Here is a 17,925-nt window from a genome sequence, read left to right as displayed (position 1 = left end):
TGGATCGGCCTGTAGTGTGGTTTTCCACTTTGATTTTGAGTGCGACTCCAAATCCAGACCTCCATGGGTTGATAGATTTGATTTCCATTGATAATTTTTGTGTGATTTTGTTGTCAGCACATTCAACTATGTAAAGAAACGAGTATTTAATGAGATTATTTCATTCATTCAGATCTAGGATGTGTTATTTTAGTGTTCCCTTTATTTTTTTGAGCAGTGTAGTTTATGTCTGTATTTGTGCAAAAAAGTCCCACGACTCTGTCCCCTGAATAGTTTAAGACCCCTTGACATACTGTAGGTCCCAGTTTATGTGAAGTGGCTGTTAACCTATCGATTTGCGGAGCTCATCAAAAGCCTTGAGTGCTTTACATTATTGGATGGAGACAAAAGCCAAAGTATCCCAACATTGACTTGGGATTTCATTCTTTATGAGTGAATAAAATCACATACGCACAGCTATTGGACAGCCCAGCATGGACTAATGGGGTTTATGACACTTTACAGCATGGATGGCGGGTGAAATATTCCAGTCAAAGTACCCATAGCACTGTATTGACCCACCTTCATAAATCATTAGATAAGATAGGTCAGAGGGTAAATTCAGGTGTTAGGCAGGGTGTAAGGACAGAAATAAGAAAGGATGGGTAAATAATCTACAGGGAATACTGAATCAACTTGTTTTAAGGATCATGTGACTGCATATTGAAAATATTGGTATAATCATTCTTATCACTTATGCACTGACACTCAATTTTAACATGTTACGTCTTCATAGTAAACTGTAAAACTCCAGTCATTCACAAATCTCAGAATAACATAAATAACAAGCCTTTAAAAGATGCTAAACTTTCAGCAGAATCCATACAAAAGCCTTATTACATTTGCTAACAGTGATGATCATGATACACTGTTTTTTTTGTTTTTTCGACACCACGTCATGCTGGTGTAAAAGATAAGGCTAATTAATGTGCCGCCATTTGCATCTTTACTTCGATGTTTCAACAGCGAAGGGAAGAAAGCAGCCACAGTGAGCTAATGAATGTTTGATTTGAGAGGGAAGACTTCCTGTCACTTCCAACGCTCCTAAACCCCTTAAATTCTTGTGCTCTGCTATCTGGCATGGCTGTCGCCGGCTCACCTTTTTCCCCCACATTCCCTTTCTCCACTTTAAATTCCTGAGTTCATCCCCATCTCTCATTGCCCCCCCACTACCACCACCACCACCACACAGGCTGCACTCATTACAGCGGATTTGCATGTCTGCTCCAGAGCAGTATGAGAGGAGATGAAACAGAACTCCCAGTGGCTGCCTCTGCAGAGCTTCACTCATCTGACAGAAAGAGCTCCACCTTGGGCCCCAGACACAGCCAGCAAACAAATGCAGGCTTCCTAAACAGGCCATATGCATGCGCGCACACACACACACACACACACACACACACGCACAAAGATACTCCACCAGAAAGAACGCACACTGCATAGTATTCAGTTTAAATATATCTATATGCAGGAAATAAATTGAAAAACAGAAGTCTACCTTCCAGCACGCTGCTCCCCTCCCTGCACATTACCAATCAAGCCTGCTCAGCTAGAAGGATGAGACCAGGAGTTTTGTTACTGTCCCTTCAGTCTCCATTTCCACTGCGCCATCACACACGTAAGGGCCAATGACCATCTTTTTTATCCACATCTGATGGTCTCCAAACATGTCCTTTTGATTTTACTACATTTAATGTGTGAGAAAGCTACGTCTTTTTGATAATTCAAAAAGATCAGTGTTAGATCTTAAATATTGGAGATATTGTTTTCTGTACCATTTTTGTGAACCATGATTAGCCAACCAATTAATTCTTTGGGGGGGAACAAAAAATTGCCAACCATTTTTGATTATTGGTTTGAATCATTTAGAGGACGGACCCTCATGTATTTGTCAATGTTGTGCCTACGAGGAAATCTGCCTTCACATGCATTAAAATAAACAAAACTTTGCACATAGATCCAGTCCTATGCCAGACTTCCTCAACTGACGGTGGCACTACAGTAACCGTCTTAAACTTAACAATTCACAACATATCAGTCGTACCTGATACTGCTTTGCAACTTTCAACGAAACGTGGCCCTAGCAAGCAGAAATGTTTAGACACTATTGGCAAGAATTATTAAATCCTACCTCCTCCCACATTATTTGCAAAATGGTTTACTGTAAACCGCTACTGCAAATTCTTGTGTAGATGTAGTTTGGTTAATTTCAGAAATGTATCTCAAAAAGAGAATTTCTGACAGCATTTTGAATTCTATCCTCAGGTACACTATCGCAGTCAAGGGAAATAGAGCACCTTTAAACATCCGTTTGTCTTCGTGTTGTACAAATTCTCAGAATTTTGCACAGATTATTATTTTTTTTTTTTACACTAGTTTGAAATCTACCTTTGCATGTAACCCTGGTGATTGCCTTAGCCATAGTGTGAAGCCATCTACTGTTTCTCATTTGGCAGGTAGTTCAAAAAGATCATGACTTGCTCTTGGTGTACAAGGCTGTGAGTTCAAGCCCTGGGTGATGCAGAATAAATATGCCAATGGGACTCAGGCATTGCGTGTGTAGATTAAAGACAAATGACTTCATGGTTTACTGTTAATTTTGGTCCGGACAGTTCTGCTGACGGACCCCCACTGTATTTCTCATTTTCCTTCCTCTTCTTCCTTTTTTTTAATCTTCCTCCTCAAAATGCCTGGCCCCAGCTCAATGCACAGCAGCTTTAGTTAACCTTTTGTTTGTTGCTGGTTACAGTTTTTCAAATTTGAGAATTGCTGCTTTTCTCTGACAAAAAAAGCAACTTGGAGACATTATTGCCTCAGCCTCAGGGAAAATGTTGTGGGCATGTTTCACTATTTTCTGACCTTTTTATAGATTAAAAAGCTAATCTATTCACCAAAAAACTGAAAGATGATTTGCAACCCCAAAGGATAATATTCTAGTAAACCAATAAAAATATTTTAACCCAATGGGATTAACCTCATTAACTCCATACTGTAATTTTGAATATTTAATTATTTTTAGATTAATTCAGTCCATAATCACCCCACGACTATAAAAAGGAGCATAGACGATGGAGCAAGGGAGTCGATAAAGCTACCCATTGCTGTTCTGGACCTTGACAAGAAACATGTGCCTTTCCAGACAGCCACAGTCCAAAAAGATTTATATTTCCTAATATGTAACTATATATAAGCAACTTTTATGAACTACAGTAATGTACAACGTCGGTGACAGCACGTGGGGTACAACTGTAAGACAGTACAACTGTGAAACTTTTACTGGAGTGATATATAAGTTGGAGTGATTATCATCTGGATTTTTAGTGTAAGTTGGAAGAAATGTGAAGATGTACACATTCAGGTACTACCACGTGCTTTGGCACAATTGCAAAATTAACCATGAGCACAAATAGTATGTCAGCAAAAATATAAATGTCAAATAATAAATAAAAAATGTAAACCCACAAAAAAGGGGAAAGCAAGGCATGTTTCATTTTTGGTACTTTTCAAACGAGGTGCTTTTTGTTCAGGATGACTCCCTTGGTGAAAGTGGTGCATCATGTGCATCATGAGTCACTGTGAAAGAGAAGGGCAGGGAGACCTACAGTATACTGAACAAGCTGCTGACCTGACCTGTATTGTTCTCCACTCACCACAAACCTCACTTCAGAAAAACAGCACAAAGCCACAATGACCTGCAAAATACAGAGTATATGAGTCATTCAGAAAAAAGTGAAATGTTTGAAATGTTGAACTTATTTATATCCTGGCCAAATTTTCTTGAATTATAAGTCAACAAAACACATTATGCTGCTATGAACAGTCTAATTTTGCAGTTTGAAATGCATTTATTGCATCATATCGACAAGGAAAATTCTACTCAGTCCACTCTGACTCATAAGTATATGACTAAGCAGAGAAATATAGAGAAATTAAAAATGAGAACTTGGGTATTATTTTTGATTCAAGACTTTCAGATCCATTTTCTCAGAAACTTGCATTATACATTTATATACAATAGAAAACAACAACTTCAGTATTACTACTGTATTAGAACATAGATAATAAGCAATGGGTTGCTAGCTCCCTGTACAGTGTCCCACTTATATTATCACATTTTTTTAACAATCCTCTCACACAAAAAACAACCACCAGGAATATCCAGGGATAGGAATAGGAAACTAATGTTTCTTTGTGGAAACACACTGTGTCACAAATTTATCTAAATATAAATTAACAAATTTATTGGCGGCAAGGTGAGATCACTGTAAGACCACTATCTATTGTGCAGAAATAAAAAAGGCTGCCATTCAGAAATGACAATTCAGAGTTTCTGTCTGTAAGTAATAAAAAGGTGGTGACGGTGGTGGTTGGGCGGTCAACACCGCAACAACACATTCGCCTACAATCAAGCATGTGAAACCCTAAAACTCAACTTTGCCTTAAAGTGGTCATATTATGCTCATTTTCAGGTTCATCATTTCATTTAGGGGTTGTACCAGAACAGGTTTACATGGTTTCATTTTCAAAAAACACTGTATTTGTTTTCAAACTGCACATTGCTGTAGCTCCTCTTTTCACCATGTGTGTTGAATGCTCCGTTTTAGCTATGGAGTGATCTATCTCACATAGAGCACATGCAAAATTCCTAGTTAAGGACTACTAGCCAATCAGAAGCAGAGTAGGGTGGGTCCTGAGAAGCCAATAAACACCGCTTCGGTTGCACTTTATACGGTCCGTTTACCAGCTTAGCAACATGTACTGGAGCAAGAGTTTCAGAGTGGTGAGTTATTAATCTGTAACAAATGTAGGGCGGTCCCTGGCTAAGGATTTACATAGTGGAATCAGAATCGTCAAGTCCTGCCTATAGTCGACTGATAGTCAATTCATGTGTGTTTTTGTGCGCGGCGATTGCGAGGGTTACACACGGTAGTTCCGCTTTAATCTTGAGAAGCTGTGGAGCTGCAGTCTCTTTTCATTCAACTTAAACTGTACATTTCCAGCTAAACCGAGGCTTTTTGAAGACCCTTTTCTCCCTCTCTCTCACTCTCGCCTGCTATTCACCAGTCTTGTGTGAGTTTTGCTTGCATTACATGCTGCCGACAACTGCTTGCACGTCGCGGTTCCTCGTGGGTCTATTTCAAGTAGCCGACTATTTAATAACGATAACATTTTTCAACTCGGCACAACACCAGTGAAGCTGGGGCTTGGTCTCTTCAGCAAGTGTTCCTCCACTGCCACTACACACATACACACTATGCCTACACATGCTCACTGGCGACCCAGGGTTAGGGTTACAATTTTGGATATATCAGATGTTGAGCACCCCCATAATCGCCAAAACGACATGATCCTTGTTTCGCTGTGAAGCTTCGCCTGTGAGATTGACAGTCGAATCAGGCTCCGCCCATCGAAGCATCAAATCTTCGACTATTGGGGGTCAGTCCTAAATATCCATAAAGTTTTAACTGAGCTCTGTCTCTACATCACAGTAACAATTTTATGTTCATTGACTGCCTGGAGGATAGCTAGTGTTTGGAAGGGAGAAGATAGGTATCAGGCGGACATCTTGTCACTGTGCGCTGCAGCTCATTGTTTTCCACCAGTGTTTTTGAGGGCGTGTCTGACTAGCCGCTTGGCAAGCATTATGACGTGTATTTTCTTGTAACATCACAAGAAAGAGGAATAAAAGGCTGGACTACAAACAAGCTGTTTTCTGTGGGAGATAGGAACTCCCTTTGGGGTGGACTTTGGGCCTTTTCACATTGCAAACGTATTACATGCACGATAAAATATATATAACTCAATAAAGGAGAGGGAAAAAGCCAAAAAGCATAATATGACCTCTTTAATACCTTTTTTCCTATTTCTGAAATTCTGGGAAGTTTTAATGTTCATGTTAAGCTTTACATATTTACCTAGGCCTTCTGATTAATGTCACAAGATAAACCTACTGTTTGCCTTTCGGATTATACAGTTCAAATATTGTTAGCTCTGTAGAATTAATAAATCCTTGATCCATTTTCTAGAGGTTTCTTAAATCAATTTGCTAGATGCAGTGGATTTTGATGGAGATTAACCCCTTCAACTCGTGAAACAATTTTTAGCTTGAATCAATCTCTTGACTGTTTCAGTCTGTTTTTGTTGTTGAAGCTATCTTGCTGTGAGTTATGAGAGGCCACAGTGTTTATTAAAGCTCAATATATCAGGAAAAGGTGAGAAATAGAGCCACTAAACATTTCACTTATACACCTCTCTGTATACTGTAATTCAGTTCAACAGCACCACAAACTTCATCCTCCAAAATGATCATAATTTTGAACACCTCTCTAAAACATGAAGGCAGGATTTATTACAGGACTGTTTTATTAGACTGCATTAGTTTTGCTAGGTGTGTCTAGTAAACTGGCAACTGTGTGCATCTCAGCTATGCGCGAGCTATTCGGCTCTCCTTCGCCTACAGTTTCAGAAGTAATGCACTGGACAACATCCTCTTGTCAAAAACTAGATAGACATTTGACATTAATCACAAATAACAAATGTTCTCCAGATTGTGCCTCAAATGCCTGAAATAAAACTGAACCCAAAATCAGATGCTGAGCTGGCAACAGAGGTAATTCTATTCAAGAGGTACAAAAGTAGTCCCTGCCATTTTCAACTCTATTTCATCAACTTGTATGAAGTCATTATGAATTGTAATCAGTTTTGTTAGTGAATTACAATTGTATACTTATGGTCACTGACTTCTATTTGAAATGCATTAAAACATGTGACTGATTCATTGATGCTGCTCGTTCCAGCTTTTAAATTGATTTGCATGTCCTGTGACTGAAAAACATGGTTCTGTGGCAAATAATGTGTGGTGCCGTAGCGAATTCTTTGGGTGTGACCAGTAACAGAAATATTGATCTGTAGCCCTGCCTCTTGGTTCAGTAGAAACCGCACAGATTGAGCATATAGTATATAAGCAACACTGTAGGTGTGCCACTGGACTGAGAAATTTCATGCTTGGGCACCAAGAGGATTTCACTGAAAGCAAAATGTTTGATGAAACAAAAAGGGAAATCAAAAATGCTAGAGTGGCGGTCAAAGTGGTTCACCACTGGGACCTCTTAAAGAGAAGCAAAAACATGACAAAATTAATCAGAGAACAGACAAGATAAAAAAAAGGGGGGGGGGTTCAAAAAGGCAGTCATTTCGGATGACTAAATACGGATTATCAGGCATAAACCCAAGCAGCAATCAGCATTAACCAAAGACGTAATAATTTGTTCCTCTCCAATTATAGTCACTTTTGTCAGAGCATCATTTTAACTTTCTTTGACTGGACTCGCACAAAAAAAAGAAAGAAATAAGAGCACTGTGAGCTGCCTGCAGAACTTAGATGGAGTGTGGCTGGGCTGTACAGTGTACATTAAGTCATTAAAGTCCCCATGCTCACAGTCCCTCCCTAACCCCCCACTGTACACACCAGTAACCCCCCAGCACTAAGCCTTTCAGAACAAACGCTGCTCTGCCTTCTGCATCTTAATAAGAGGAGGGAAACTAGAAGGGAAGTGAAGGCATGGCAGTCTTTTAGAGGAAGCCGAATAAATGACTGAACACACACCCTGGGGCGGGCATGCCGGGGGGTTTCCAGGAGGTCGGAGCGAGCGGGGCCAATCGTGTCAAGACGAAGGCAGCAGACTAAAACAAAACTGACATATCAAAGCAGCCAAGCCTTGTAGAAGGGAAAAGAGCAGCCAAGACACCGCATTCAACTGCACAGCTTGTTTCTGCTTCAATGAGAGACAACACGACCAAAAAACGGCAATTAGCGATTAAAGTGGAAATTCCATCCGCTGCAAAGCGGCATCTTTTCCCAATCAAAAACCAACTAAATCCATCAAACCATCTGAGTGATCCTATGGCCTTTGATCCCATCCTTGTTTTCTTTTCAGAGGTAGGCAAACCAGGCATTTGGGAGACTGCTTCTATACACATGCTTTTATATCTTCGGTCCTAATCCATATAATATTTAAGCGCAACTGTTCAAAGTTTACCTTGACAGTACAGCCAAAACTTTATCATTACCAAAACAAACTGACTAGGCCTTGAGGCGACTTTCACTGATTCATGTAGATAAATGCTTTGCCTACATGTAGAAACCATAATCTCTGACAACCTGAACAAACTGGTAATATAAAAGTACACAGATATTGCAGGATTATGAGAGTGCTTAAATGAGTTATATTTTTAAACTGGCTTGATGAGAGCCAACGTGGCCTTAAACTCAGTTTGCCTCTAATGAGATATCAAAGCTCAAATGTTTACTAGCATCTTCTTTCCTTGTGATAATGAAGGGAATCCTCTGAGGTGACTGCCATGCTGACACAGCCTTTAGGTGCTTAAATCCAAAAATGGGTGCATTAAGTGCATTTTAATTGACTTATATTTACCCACTGTATTGTCTTGCAAATATAAAAGATCTTCTGGCACTCCTAGAAGACTTAAAAAGTAGGTCACTCAGTCTCCTGTGAGTCATAGATGTTGGCAGAGGACCAAGCAGAGCAGGTATGGGAGAGAGAGAGCTAGAGCTGAGAGGGGCCTAATAGCTGAAACCATTTCATCGAGTTATTAAGATAATCAAGTTTACTTATAAGTCTATGTATTTTGTCATACAACGCAATATCAAGCACAAGTGGATGCAGAAGTTCAGGGAATTAAAACCCAGAAAACTGCACTAAACACTTACCTGTATAATACATTTACACACACACACACACACACACTTATAATCAGGCCTCATGAGCAACATTTAAGAGCAGTAACTGCATGCAAACTCTTCTATAGTCTTTTCATCCCACCATATAAATTTCCTTCACTAAGGCAGACAGATTTCTCAAATTGCAGGTGCAGTCTCATTCCTCTCCAGAGCCGAGGCCCCGGGCTTTTCTCCCAGGGCCAAAGCACCTTGGCAGAGTGGCTAGCTTGTGGGGTCAGAGCTGGGCCTGAGATTTCCAAACAGCTCCTCTTTGAAGGTAGTGACTCAGCCTGGTCAAAGCCGTCAGTCACATAGCCACCTAGGGACAACCACATTGAGCCAAATGTGCACATCTCAGGCCCTGTGACCAACCCACCGATACTTTCTTAATGACACTGAGCAACTGGCACAGAACACGTCCCCTCAGCCACTGAGCCCCTCCTCCAGCTAACCTCTCCGCCCTCTCATTCATCCACCCTGAGGGAGAGGCATGCAGGCCAGAGGAAGTATGACTCATCTGTGTAACAAGATGCATTCTTCTGAATTCTCTGCAGACGTGTTGTTTGCTAAGTGAAGAGCACAGGAGAGTATGGCGCAGATAGAGATAAAGAAGTGAGGACACAGAAAAGAAACAATAACCAAGGGGCCGACTACGTGTGAGAGTAAGAAAAAGGGATGGGGTGGGAATGATGGGGCAAGAGCGAGTCATCACTTGTGTGGGTTCCCTGGTCCACACAGATCAACATTTCCTCCAACTCCACAGAGAGAATCCTTGGCTTGTGTTAGGGGTTTTCTGAATCACAGATGGAGACTCCAAGTACTACATCTAAGGCTAATCCATCAGGATTCACACAGGGGGAAAGAAAGCGACAAATGACAACAACAGAGAGGTTTCAACGTGCGATTCTGCTGAGCATGCAGAGGACAATGTGGCACAAGAAAAGAAGTATGAAGGAAAAGTGCTAAATCATCGGGTCGAACACATCCACCCCAGCTCCTTTCCAACTAACACCACATCTGCACAACTTGGCACTCTCCCCTACAGATCATGAGCCTCACACGCCACATTGCACACAGTCTCCAACTTCTACATGAAGCTATTTCTGGACCAGCCCACATAAACATTGTCTGAAATCACAAAACAAATGAAAAGAAGCTACACACAGCATTCAGGTGTGATCAGCTGACACTGACAATCTCCCACCAGTTTACTGTCAGTGTAGGATGAACCTGAGTGATGTGGTAGTAAAACACATCCAAGACTTCACTATTTAAAAACTTACTAAGCAGGCTTAAGAGTATGGACATAATTAAACCTGACCCTCTCTGACTTTTCTCTCTGAGTCTGCAGATTGGCATTCAAACATGAGATATTCTTCAGTGTTAGGACATTGCTGCAGAGTGAACACACATTCAATCAAGCCTGGTTCTGCCTCTAAATTACCACGAAATGCATGTAGTCTGCAGAAGGCAGATGATAATAGCATTTGGGAATAGGGCTGCAACTAACGATCATTTTAATATTCGATTAATCTGTCAAGTATTTTCTTGATTAATCAATTAGTTGTTTGGTCTATAAAATGTCAGAAAATGGCGATTAGTGTCTCCCAAACCCCAAGAGGACGTCCTCAATGTCTTGATTTTTAAGAAGTTTGACCTTTTTTTTCTCTTTAAAAAATGACTCAACCAAATAGATCGATTACTAACATAGCTAATGATTAATAGGCCTGTCACGATAACTCCTTTTGTTAGACAATATATCGTCCCAGAAATAATTGCGATTAAAGATATTGTCATTTTAAGACCATTTCATGCCACTTACATAATGATAATATAATAGCATAATAATGCAAGTACACCCTTTCAAAGAGCAACTGGTTTTTTATTCTTAAGAATATTCAGACAAAAAATAAATACATATACTAAATACATAGAATTGACTCTCAGGCTCTGTTAACACAAACTGCACTAAATATTACACATTTGGCACAGGGGTATCGATAGGGCTGGGCAATAAAACAATGATATTATTGAGATATAATTTTCCTCAATAACAATACATTATTAAATACATACATACATACATACATACAATACATTTTTAAAAATGTTTGATTTAATTAATTTGAATCACCAACAATACAAATAAGCACTTATTTTTTCTATTAAGATATTTATTTTGTTGAGGAAAAGGAACTGAAAGAAGATTTTATCATAATTGTTTTGAATGTTCTACCTCAGATTTGTTAAGTGATCCACTGTTTGATATCAAGTGTTTGTTCTGAACATAAAGAATTTAAAACCACAAGTAATCGTCTGGTTTCTTCAACTTTCACTCAGGAGCAAAAATAAGCTTTCTAAACCAACTAAGAAATAATGATTTGACATTTATCGTGATAATTATCGATATTGAACGATATTAAATTTTTTATCATGATAACAATTTTGGCCATGTCACCCAGCCCTCGGTATAGAGCGTTGTTAAGTTTGTTGTATTGCTACTTTTCGTTTCCAAAAATACCGGCTCGTTCATCCAGCAATACGCTGCCTAATTCTCCCTATCCCACCTCTTCCCAGTCTATCAAGTTGAATCTGACTAGTCCTATATGCTCCGGTTCACGTCCTGGGTTGGAGTTGGATGTGGACATGAATCAGTCTATGTGATGTATAATTCAACAGGTTCGTTGCCTAATGTTATCGGCACATTTGCTCAAATACATGTTTTATCTGAAGGTGTTTAGCCATTTATTTCCCCAGTCTGACTAATCAGCGCACTTCTCTGTACAGGGGGAACTTCTGTAAGACACTAGAGCATGCTGGGTAGGTTTATAAAGTGCAGGAGAAAATGGTGTGGTGGGGGGTTGGCAGCTCCTGTAGCGCATGGTGGTTTATGTGACTCATACTAGCCTTGTGGTAGCGACGAATACATTCTGTCGCAAGACTAATTATGAATGTTCATGATCTTATTTTTTGGTACTAAGTTCAAGTTTAGGAAGGCCGCTATGTCATTGCTGACAAACCGTGAATTGGCTCTCCTCTCTCATTCGACTAAAAGCCAAATTATTCCCACACTGGAGCTGTGAAATGTGGCTTGGAAACCAAGTCTATCTAGACGAACACTACAAACTTTCTAGCTGGAGTTAGATAGTCTTTGAGAACACCATCAATTAAAATTGTCCTAATACACCTAATAGTGTCAAGTAACACGTTCTCTTTACCTGTCGCTGTCCGCTCTGCGTGTGTGGAGGAGCTCCCCTGCCTCCAACACAGAGAGCAGACGAGAGGAGAAGCAGAAGCAGAAGCAGCAGCGTGACTGGCTGAAATGTTGCGACGTAAACAAACACGCATGTAAACACAATGAGCAATACCGAGGTCATGTTCATATATCGTACGATTAGTCGATATATTTACAGGGCTAGCAATTAATTTAATATTTGACAACTTATCTATGAATCGCTGCAGCTGTATTTGGGAATATAATGTAATAATTGTAATTTCCCAATAAGATGTCAGTACAGGAGCCCGATTTGTACGATTCATTATTAATAACATCTCTGTGGCTGCTGCTGTGCAGACAGAGCTGCGCTGTTTAGCCAGTTGTTGGTGCTACCAATTTAAGTTTAAACTTTTTTTCCATTTAAAACTGACAGAAGGCCCCATCTCTGCTAAATTAAAACGGTCTCTGGGTAATTCTGCCATTTTACCTGGAAGTGAATTTTGTATCTGCCACAGTAATGATAAAAACAGATACCAAATACCAAGAAGAAAGCCCCGTTCTTATTATTTAAGCTGTGCCAGCTTAGCAAGCTTCTCTTCCTGCACACAGCTCCAAAGTCTCCAAAGAGTGTGAATCATATAAGCATATCAATTGCTTCTACTGAGTAAAGAAAAAAAGCTTAAGAGAAACACGCTGATGCTGAGGACCTATCACAACTCAAGGACAAAACATACAATTTGATGAATTATTAAATCCTTCAAGGCATTCAAAAGTTAAGCCAGTCTTATTCATTTAGGGCTTGGGTTATACATTGGCACCTGAGTAAGCAAAATCTCAAATGACATAGCTACATACAATGCATTTACTTGGAAAACGTTTGTTTTACATTGTCATTAAGCGCCGCATTAACTCCCCTTAAACAGAGGGGATTTGTAGGTCCTGCTTTCTGTGGCACATTTAGTGCACTACAACCACCAAACACATCTTCAGACTCTTCATGTGCCTCGTTGTGTTCCTAGACTTGAACTTAGTACCCGGAAATACATGAACATTCATAATTAGACTTGCGACAGAATGTGTTCGTCTTTTTGCTACCACAAGGCTGGAATGAGTCACAGAAACCACCATGCGCTACAGGAGCCACCATGCCCCCCACCACCCTCCCGCCACACCATTTTCTCCTGCACTTTATAAACCTACCCAGCATGCTCTAGTGTCTTATAGTAGTTCCCCCTGTACAGAGAAGGGCGCTGATTAGTCAGACTGGGGAAATAAATGGCTAATCACTTTCAGATAAAACATGTATCTGAGCAAATAGTCCCGAAAATATTAGGCAACGAACCAGTTGAATTAAACATCACATAGTTCCTCTACTGATTCATGTCCACATCCAACTCCAACCCAGGACGTGAAGCGAAGCATATAGGACTAGTACGCTGCCAGATTCAACTCAATAGACTGGGAGGAGGTGGGATAGGGAGAACTAGGCAGTGTATTGCTAGATGAATAAAAAATGAAAGTGTAGTGCTTCAGTAAATTCGCTCTCTCCATCCCGTGAAGAGGGCGGGTGGTAAAGGGGTGGGGGTGACGGTGGAGTAGAGGCTCGTTTGAAAACTGAACCAGTGCTGCATTCCCACATCCACCCGTATCCAGCGAGGGGCTCTTTAAAAATTCATTAATTTACAGCAAAAATAGATTAAAGCACCCAGCTGAGCAAAACTCAAAATTTGGCTCCCGAATAACATTAATGATAAAACATCTCCCTCAAGCTCGGGGGGAGGGTTGCCTGAAGAAAGAGTGCTGGCTTTTTTCACCTTACAACACCTTGAGAATAATTTATTTTCAATCATTACTAAAATAATGCGTTTCTAATTGTCATTTTTAATTATGCTTTTCTTCGGATGGGGAAAAAAAAAAAAGAAGAGCTGAGCAAAAACCTGCATAAACTAATTAAAATCCATCCAAGGACCTGTCATTCCCATGGTGCTATAACCAATGTCATTCTATTCAGCGCTTGATATCTCAGCTACAGAGACTCAATGACAGCTGCTCAAGGCCTCCAAAAAATGCCTAGAACTGCAGTTACAGTAATTGCTCTGGCCAGCACTAAATGAGGTTCACTTAAGTGCAATTATCCCCCTCTGATCTCTCACATAAAGAGACTTCTTTAACATGGAGAAGTGGGCTCACACAATGTGACTGCAAACAAGATTCAAATTGGAATCAGGGAGGCATTTCCAGCAGATGAATGGCTTCATAGCTCATCTGCATTCTAGTGATGCACAGCGTTGCTAATGAAGACTGAGCCAGTCCCATCTCACCACCACAGCTTCCATAGGAGCAAAACTTCTCACCGGCTGTAAGCAGAGTACGGGGAGAAATTTCTAAACGAAAAATGCTCAGTCATTTGGCCTGAGCCGCATTTAGAGGACAGCCCAGCCTCCATGCAGAGTAAACAGCTGTTGGAAAGAAAAGGAAGATTTTTTTTTTTGCCAAATCCAAGGTGAAAAACACACTGAAGGACAAGATGAAGTGAAGAGAAAGAAACTCCAACTTAAAATAACTACACATTTCAGCGCAGAAAGGAACTGAAACAAGCCCACTTTTTCACCTTTTTTTAAGTCATAAAAATACTAAACGGAGGCCTCTGACCAATGGCATCACCACTACAACATGCCAACCGCCGTCCTCATGAATAAAATGCCATGTGCCAATCGCATAACACAATAGGTTTTCAGCCTGAGGGGTAAGATGTGGCAGTCTAATAGGGGTTGCTACATAGGGTAGGCTACCTTTTGGGTGCTGTCCAACTGCACAGAGTAGGGTGGGAGAGGGGCTGTGATGGGCATTCAAGTTGCCACAGGCTCAACCACCACCAGGAGTCTGATAACTGCATCTCACGGATGGTCATTTGAATAATCACTTCAACAAGGGGAGAAATTAAAAAGCCTCTCAGTGAGGGCCAGGCACGGAGCCACATCCTGAATAACAAATGAGGAGCTTGTACTCAAAAAGTAGAAACCTGTTCCAAATTCACTCGACTATACTGACCTTTGACATGAATCCAAATCATCATGTCATGTCATTATTCTCTTTTGTCTATTCAATTATACACCATCACTCCCAAGATGAACATTACCTGTGACACAACGATGAATGTCAACATCTGTTTACACGTAGTTATTCTATATTCCCTGTCTCTTATATATGATGTCACTTTTCTTCAGTGATTATACATAAATGTGCTGCTGGCGCCACACACACACACCCACCCACACACAACACAGGAAGACCTTGGAGAAGTAGGTGTCATGTTTTTAAACCATTAAGCAATAGACCAGTGCAGGCTGAAACCGCCATTAAAGAGAAGCTGTATCACATTCTCCCATTCACACTTTTAAATGGTTACTATGAGAATAAACAACTGTGTAATCTTCTCATTACTTTCGTCGCAACTATTCAGTCCATTCATCAAAACCTCAAGGTTGTTTTTTTTTTTTTTTTTTTTAAAGGATCAATAAAAAGTCACTCATTTGTGATTTGAGGTAAAATAGCAAATAAGAGGCATCCTATCACCAAAAACAAGCATAAACAGGATCCTTTAAGTCTGAGCATGCACAACATAACTGAATAACCACATTGCTTATAAACAAAAAAAACAAAGTGATCTAAGGAACAACTTTTACAATGTGTGTGTTGTGATTCATATTTCTGCACGCAATCTGTCGGCTGTGCTCTTAAGTCTATTCTTTAACAGCACAGCCAGCAAACAACAGCAACATGTCACTTCCGCTGCCTATGCCAATTATTACACTGGTGTATTTAACAGAGTTGTTTCAATTGACATAAATGACTGCTTGTGAAAAGAACACTGAATTTTATGAATGGCATTAAGGATCAAAGCATTTCTCTAAAAGGAGTTAAGATGTCTTAGGGCAGGGGGCACTGCAACAACACACCAATTAACATGAACTGCACATGGAGCCTCTTTGGTATAGTTTGTTGAAAAACTCAGAGAGCGACAGAAAGTACAGCAGCCGGACTATTCACAGAATAAGACAAGTGTGACAAACTCTTTTCTAGAAACTGTAAGAAACAAAACTACTCTGGCTTATCTTACCTGGATGGGGCAACATCAAAACTTAAACACTGTGTCTTCTAAAGCTGCATGCACCATAGCCTTGATCCAGACAGCTCTGTACTCCTGCTATTTAAAGGATGGGTGATTAAGAAGCAAACCAGGTCTGACCTTTTATTGTGGGTGCTGACTAATGCTATCGGCATTTTGTTAGTTGAAGCAGAAAGTCTGGTAGGGTTGGGATGTTCGGGGGGGAATTTATAATGTTTTGTTTTAGTCATGAATTTAACCTCTTATGCTAGCTTTATGGCAGAATAAACTCAAGCATAAGGGTAAAGGACCATGATCTCATTTGCACCCCAGTCATAAAAGTAACAACATGACATCATTGACAAAACCTGCACAAGTTGACAGCAGGGGCAAATTAAGAGTTCAGCCATCCATCCTCTAATAAAGGCCGTCAGGATAAAGCAAGGGCACTGTTTTGTATACAGCTGCACGCAAATGCCACAGCTGTTTAGTTTAAAGTCGTAGCATTAACTAAATCAGTGTCTGTCCTGTGCGATCACACAAAGCAACTGGTCAAACATCAAAGCAAAGAGACGCATGCTCTGAGAAACGTCTTGCAACACCGTCTGGGCCATCTCAGGGCAATCCACAAGGGTATACCACTACCAGAGGCTAGACACAGCCCCGAGATCAAATTCAGTAGCACAAAATATACCTGAAACATGCTTTGCACTTGTTGATTGTCCAGTCACTGCGCCTTTTCATACAGGTCGACTAGTTTTACACCCGAGGATAATTATTTTCTAGAGGAATTTAAGCCGCATGAGAAACAGACGACTGACAGACAAGAAAACACACCGCAACAGCTGTGAGTCAAATACACCAGAGCACGCAGGAAGGCTAAATGACACTTGGTTCATATATACAGACGCACTTCTTGCTGGACTTACCACGTCTCACATACTAAACCGCTAGCTAACGATAGCTGGGATAGGTCATTTATATCCACCTAATGCAAGGAAAGCACACACACCCCTCGTCCTGGCCCTGGAGAAAGCAACGACAGCGCTCTGCTAAAGTTAGCTGGCTACCAAAACTGGCTAGCTAGCTGTCAAAGTTGCCCTGTCAGTTGTCACCGGTTGCACGGCGGTGCTAGCAGGCTAACGCAGGAGCTGTCAACTTGGAGAGTTACTACAAAACGGCCGGGGTGTTTCTAACACTGACCACAGGGAAACAGCCTGGCTCTCAGAGAGGAAAAAAAGGTGTCCCCGCAGAACCCGCCACCGCATGCGAAAAGCTGTGTGTCAGGGCCTGTTCACCGGGCTCAATCCCCAGAACTTCAGTGCAGCACACTTCCCCGTGAAAGTCGTCCATTTCGTGGGCCTTAGTTCAACTTCCATGCCCGTGTAGCTCACTTACTCTGGGTGAAAGCTGCTGTGACGGTGGCTCTCTGTAATCCTGACGGTAGTTTCAGAGTAACTGCCCCCTCCCCTTCCTTCCACCTCCTCTTCTTCAGCTAGCAGGGGCTCCCCGGGGGTGTCCCGTGCTCTTGACGTTATCGTCCTGTGCAAAGAGCCGCCGTTGTCGTAGCTTCGCCGGTGTGCCCGCGGTGCCGTGGCGTTCCTCCTCAGCTTCTCTCCGCCTTCTCCTGTTCGCCTTTCTCTCGGCGGCCGAGCCAACATCCGGGACTCTCCCCCCAGTTTGGGTTAAGTGCCCGGAACTACTTTCACATACGACGACGCACACGCAGGGTTTTTTTTCCCCTCCTTCTCACCACCAACCTGCCGCCACAGAAACTAGCGCGCGGTCAAAGGCACAAGCCCGCATTGAAAGCAACAGCGG

The 17,925-nt window shown here is 41.2% G+C and overlaps 1 protein-coding gene across 2 annotated transcripts in view; it reads right to left on the bottom strand.

Annotated features, from left to right (window-relative positions):
- foxj3 (forkhead box J3) overlaps positions 1 to 17,787 on the bottom strand; it is a 120,819-nt gene extending 103,032 nt beyond the window's left edge. Inside the window, exon 1 of one of the 2 annotated variants that reach the window (XM_038697741.1) lies at positions 17,503 to 17,787. The gene's annotated coding sequence lies outside the window, so the exon portion shown is untranslated. The remainder of the gene's footprint in view (positions 1 to 17,502) is intronic. The other variant, XM_038697740.1, reaches the window with a different exon arrangement.
- Between the last annotated feature and the right edge of the window lie 138 nt (positions 17,788 to 17,925).

The sequence above is a fragment of the Micropterus salmoides genome, unplaced genomic scaffold (assembly GCF_014851395.1).
Source record: "Micropterus salmoides isolate LMB-PRFRI ecotype aquatic unplaced genomic scaffold, ASM1485139v1 Ms_hic_scaffold_4, whole genome shotgun sequence".
Lineage (NCBI taxonomy): Eukaryota > Metazoa > Chordata > Actinopteri > Centrarchiformes > Centrarchidae > Micropterus > Micropterus salmoides.
Note: the sequence above shows the minus strand (reverse complement) of the source record. Positions and strands in the feature narration are given on the sequence as shown.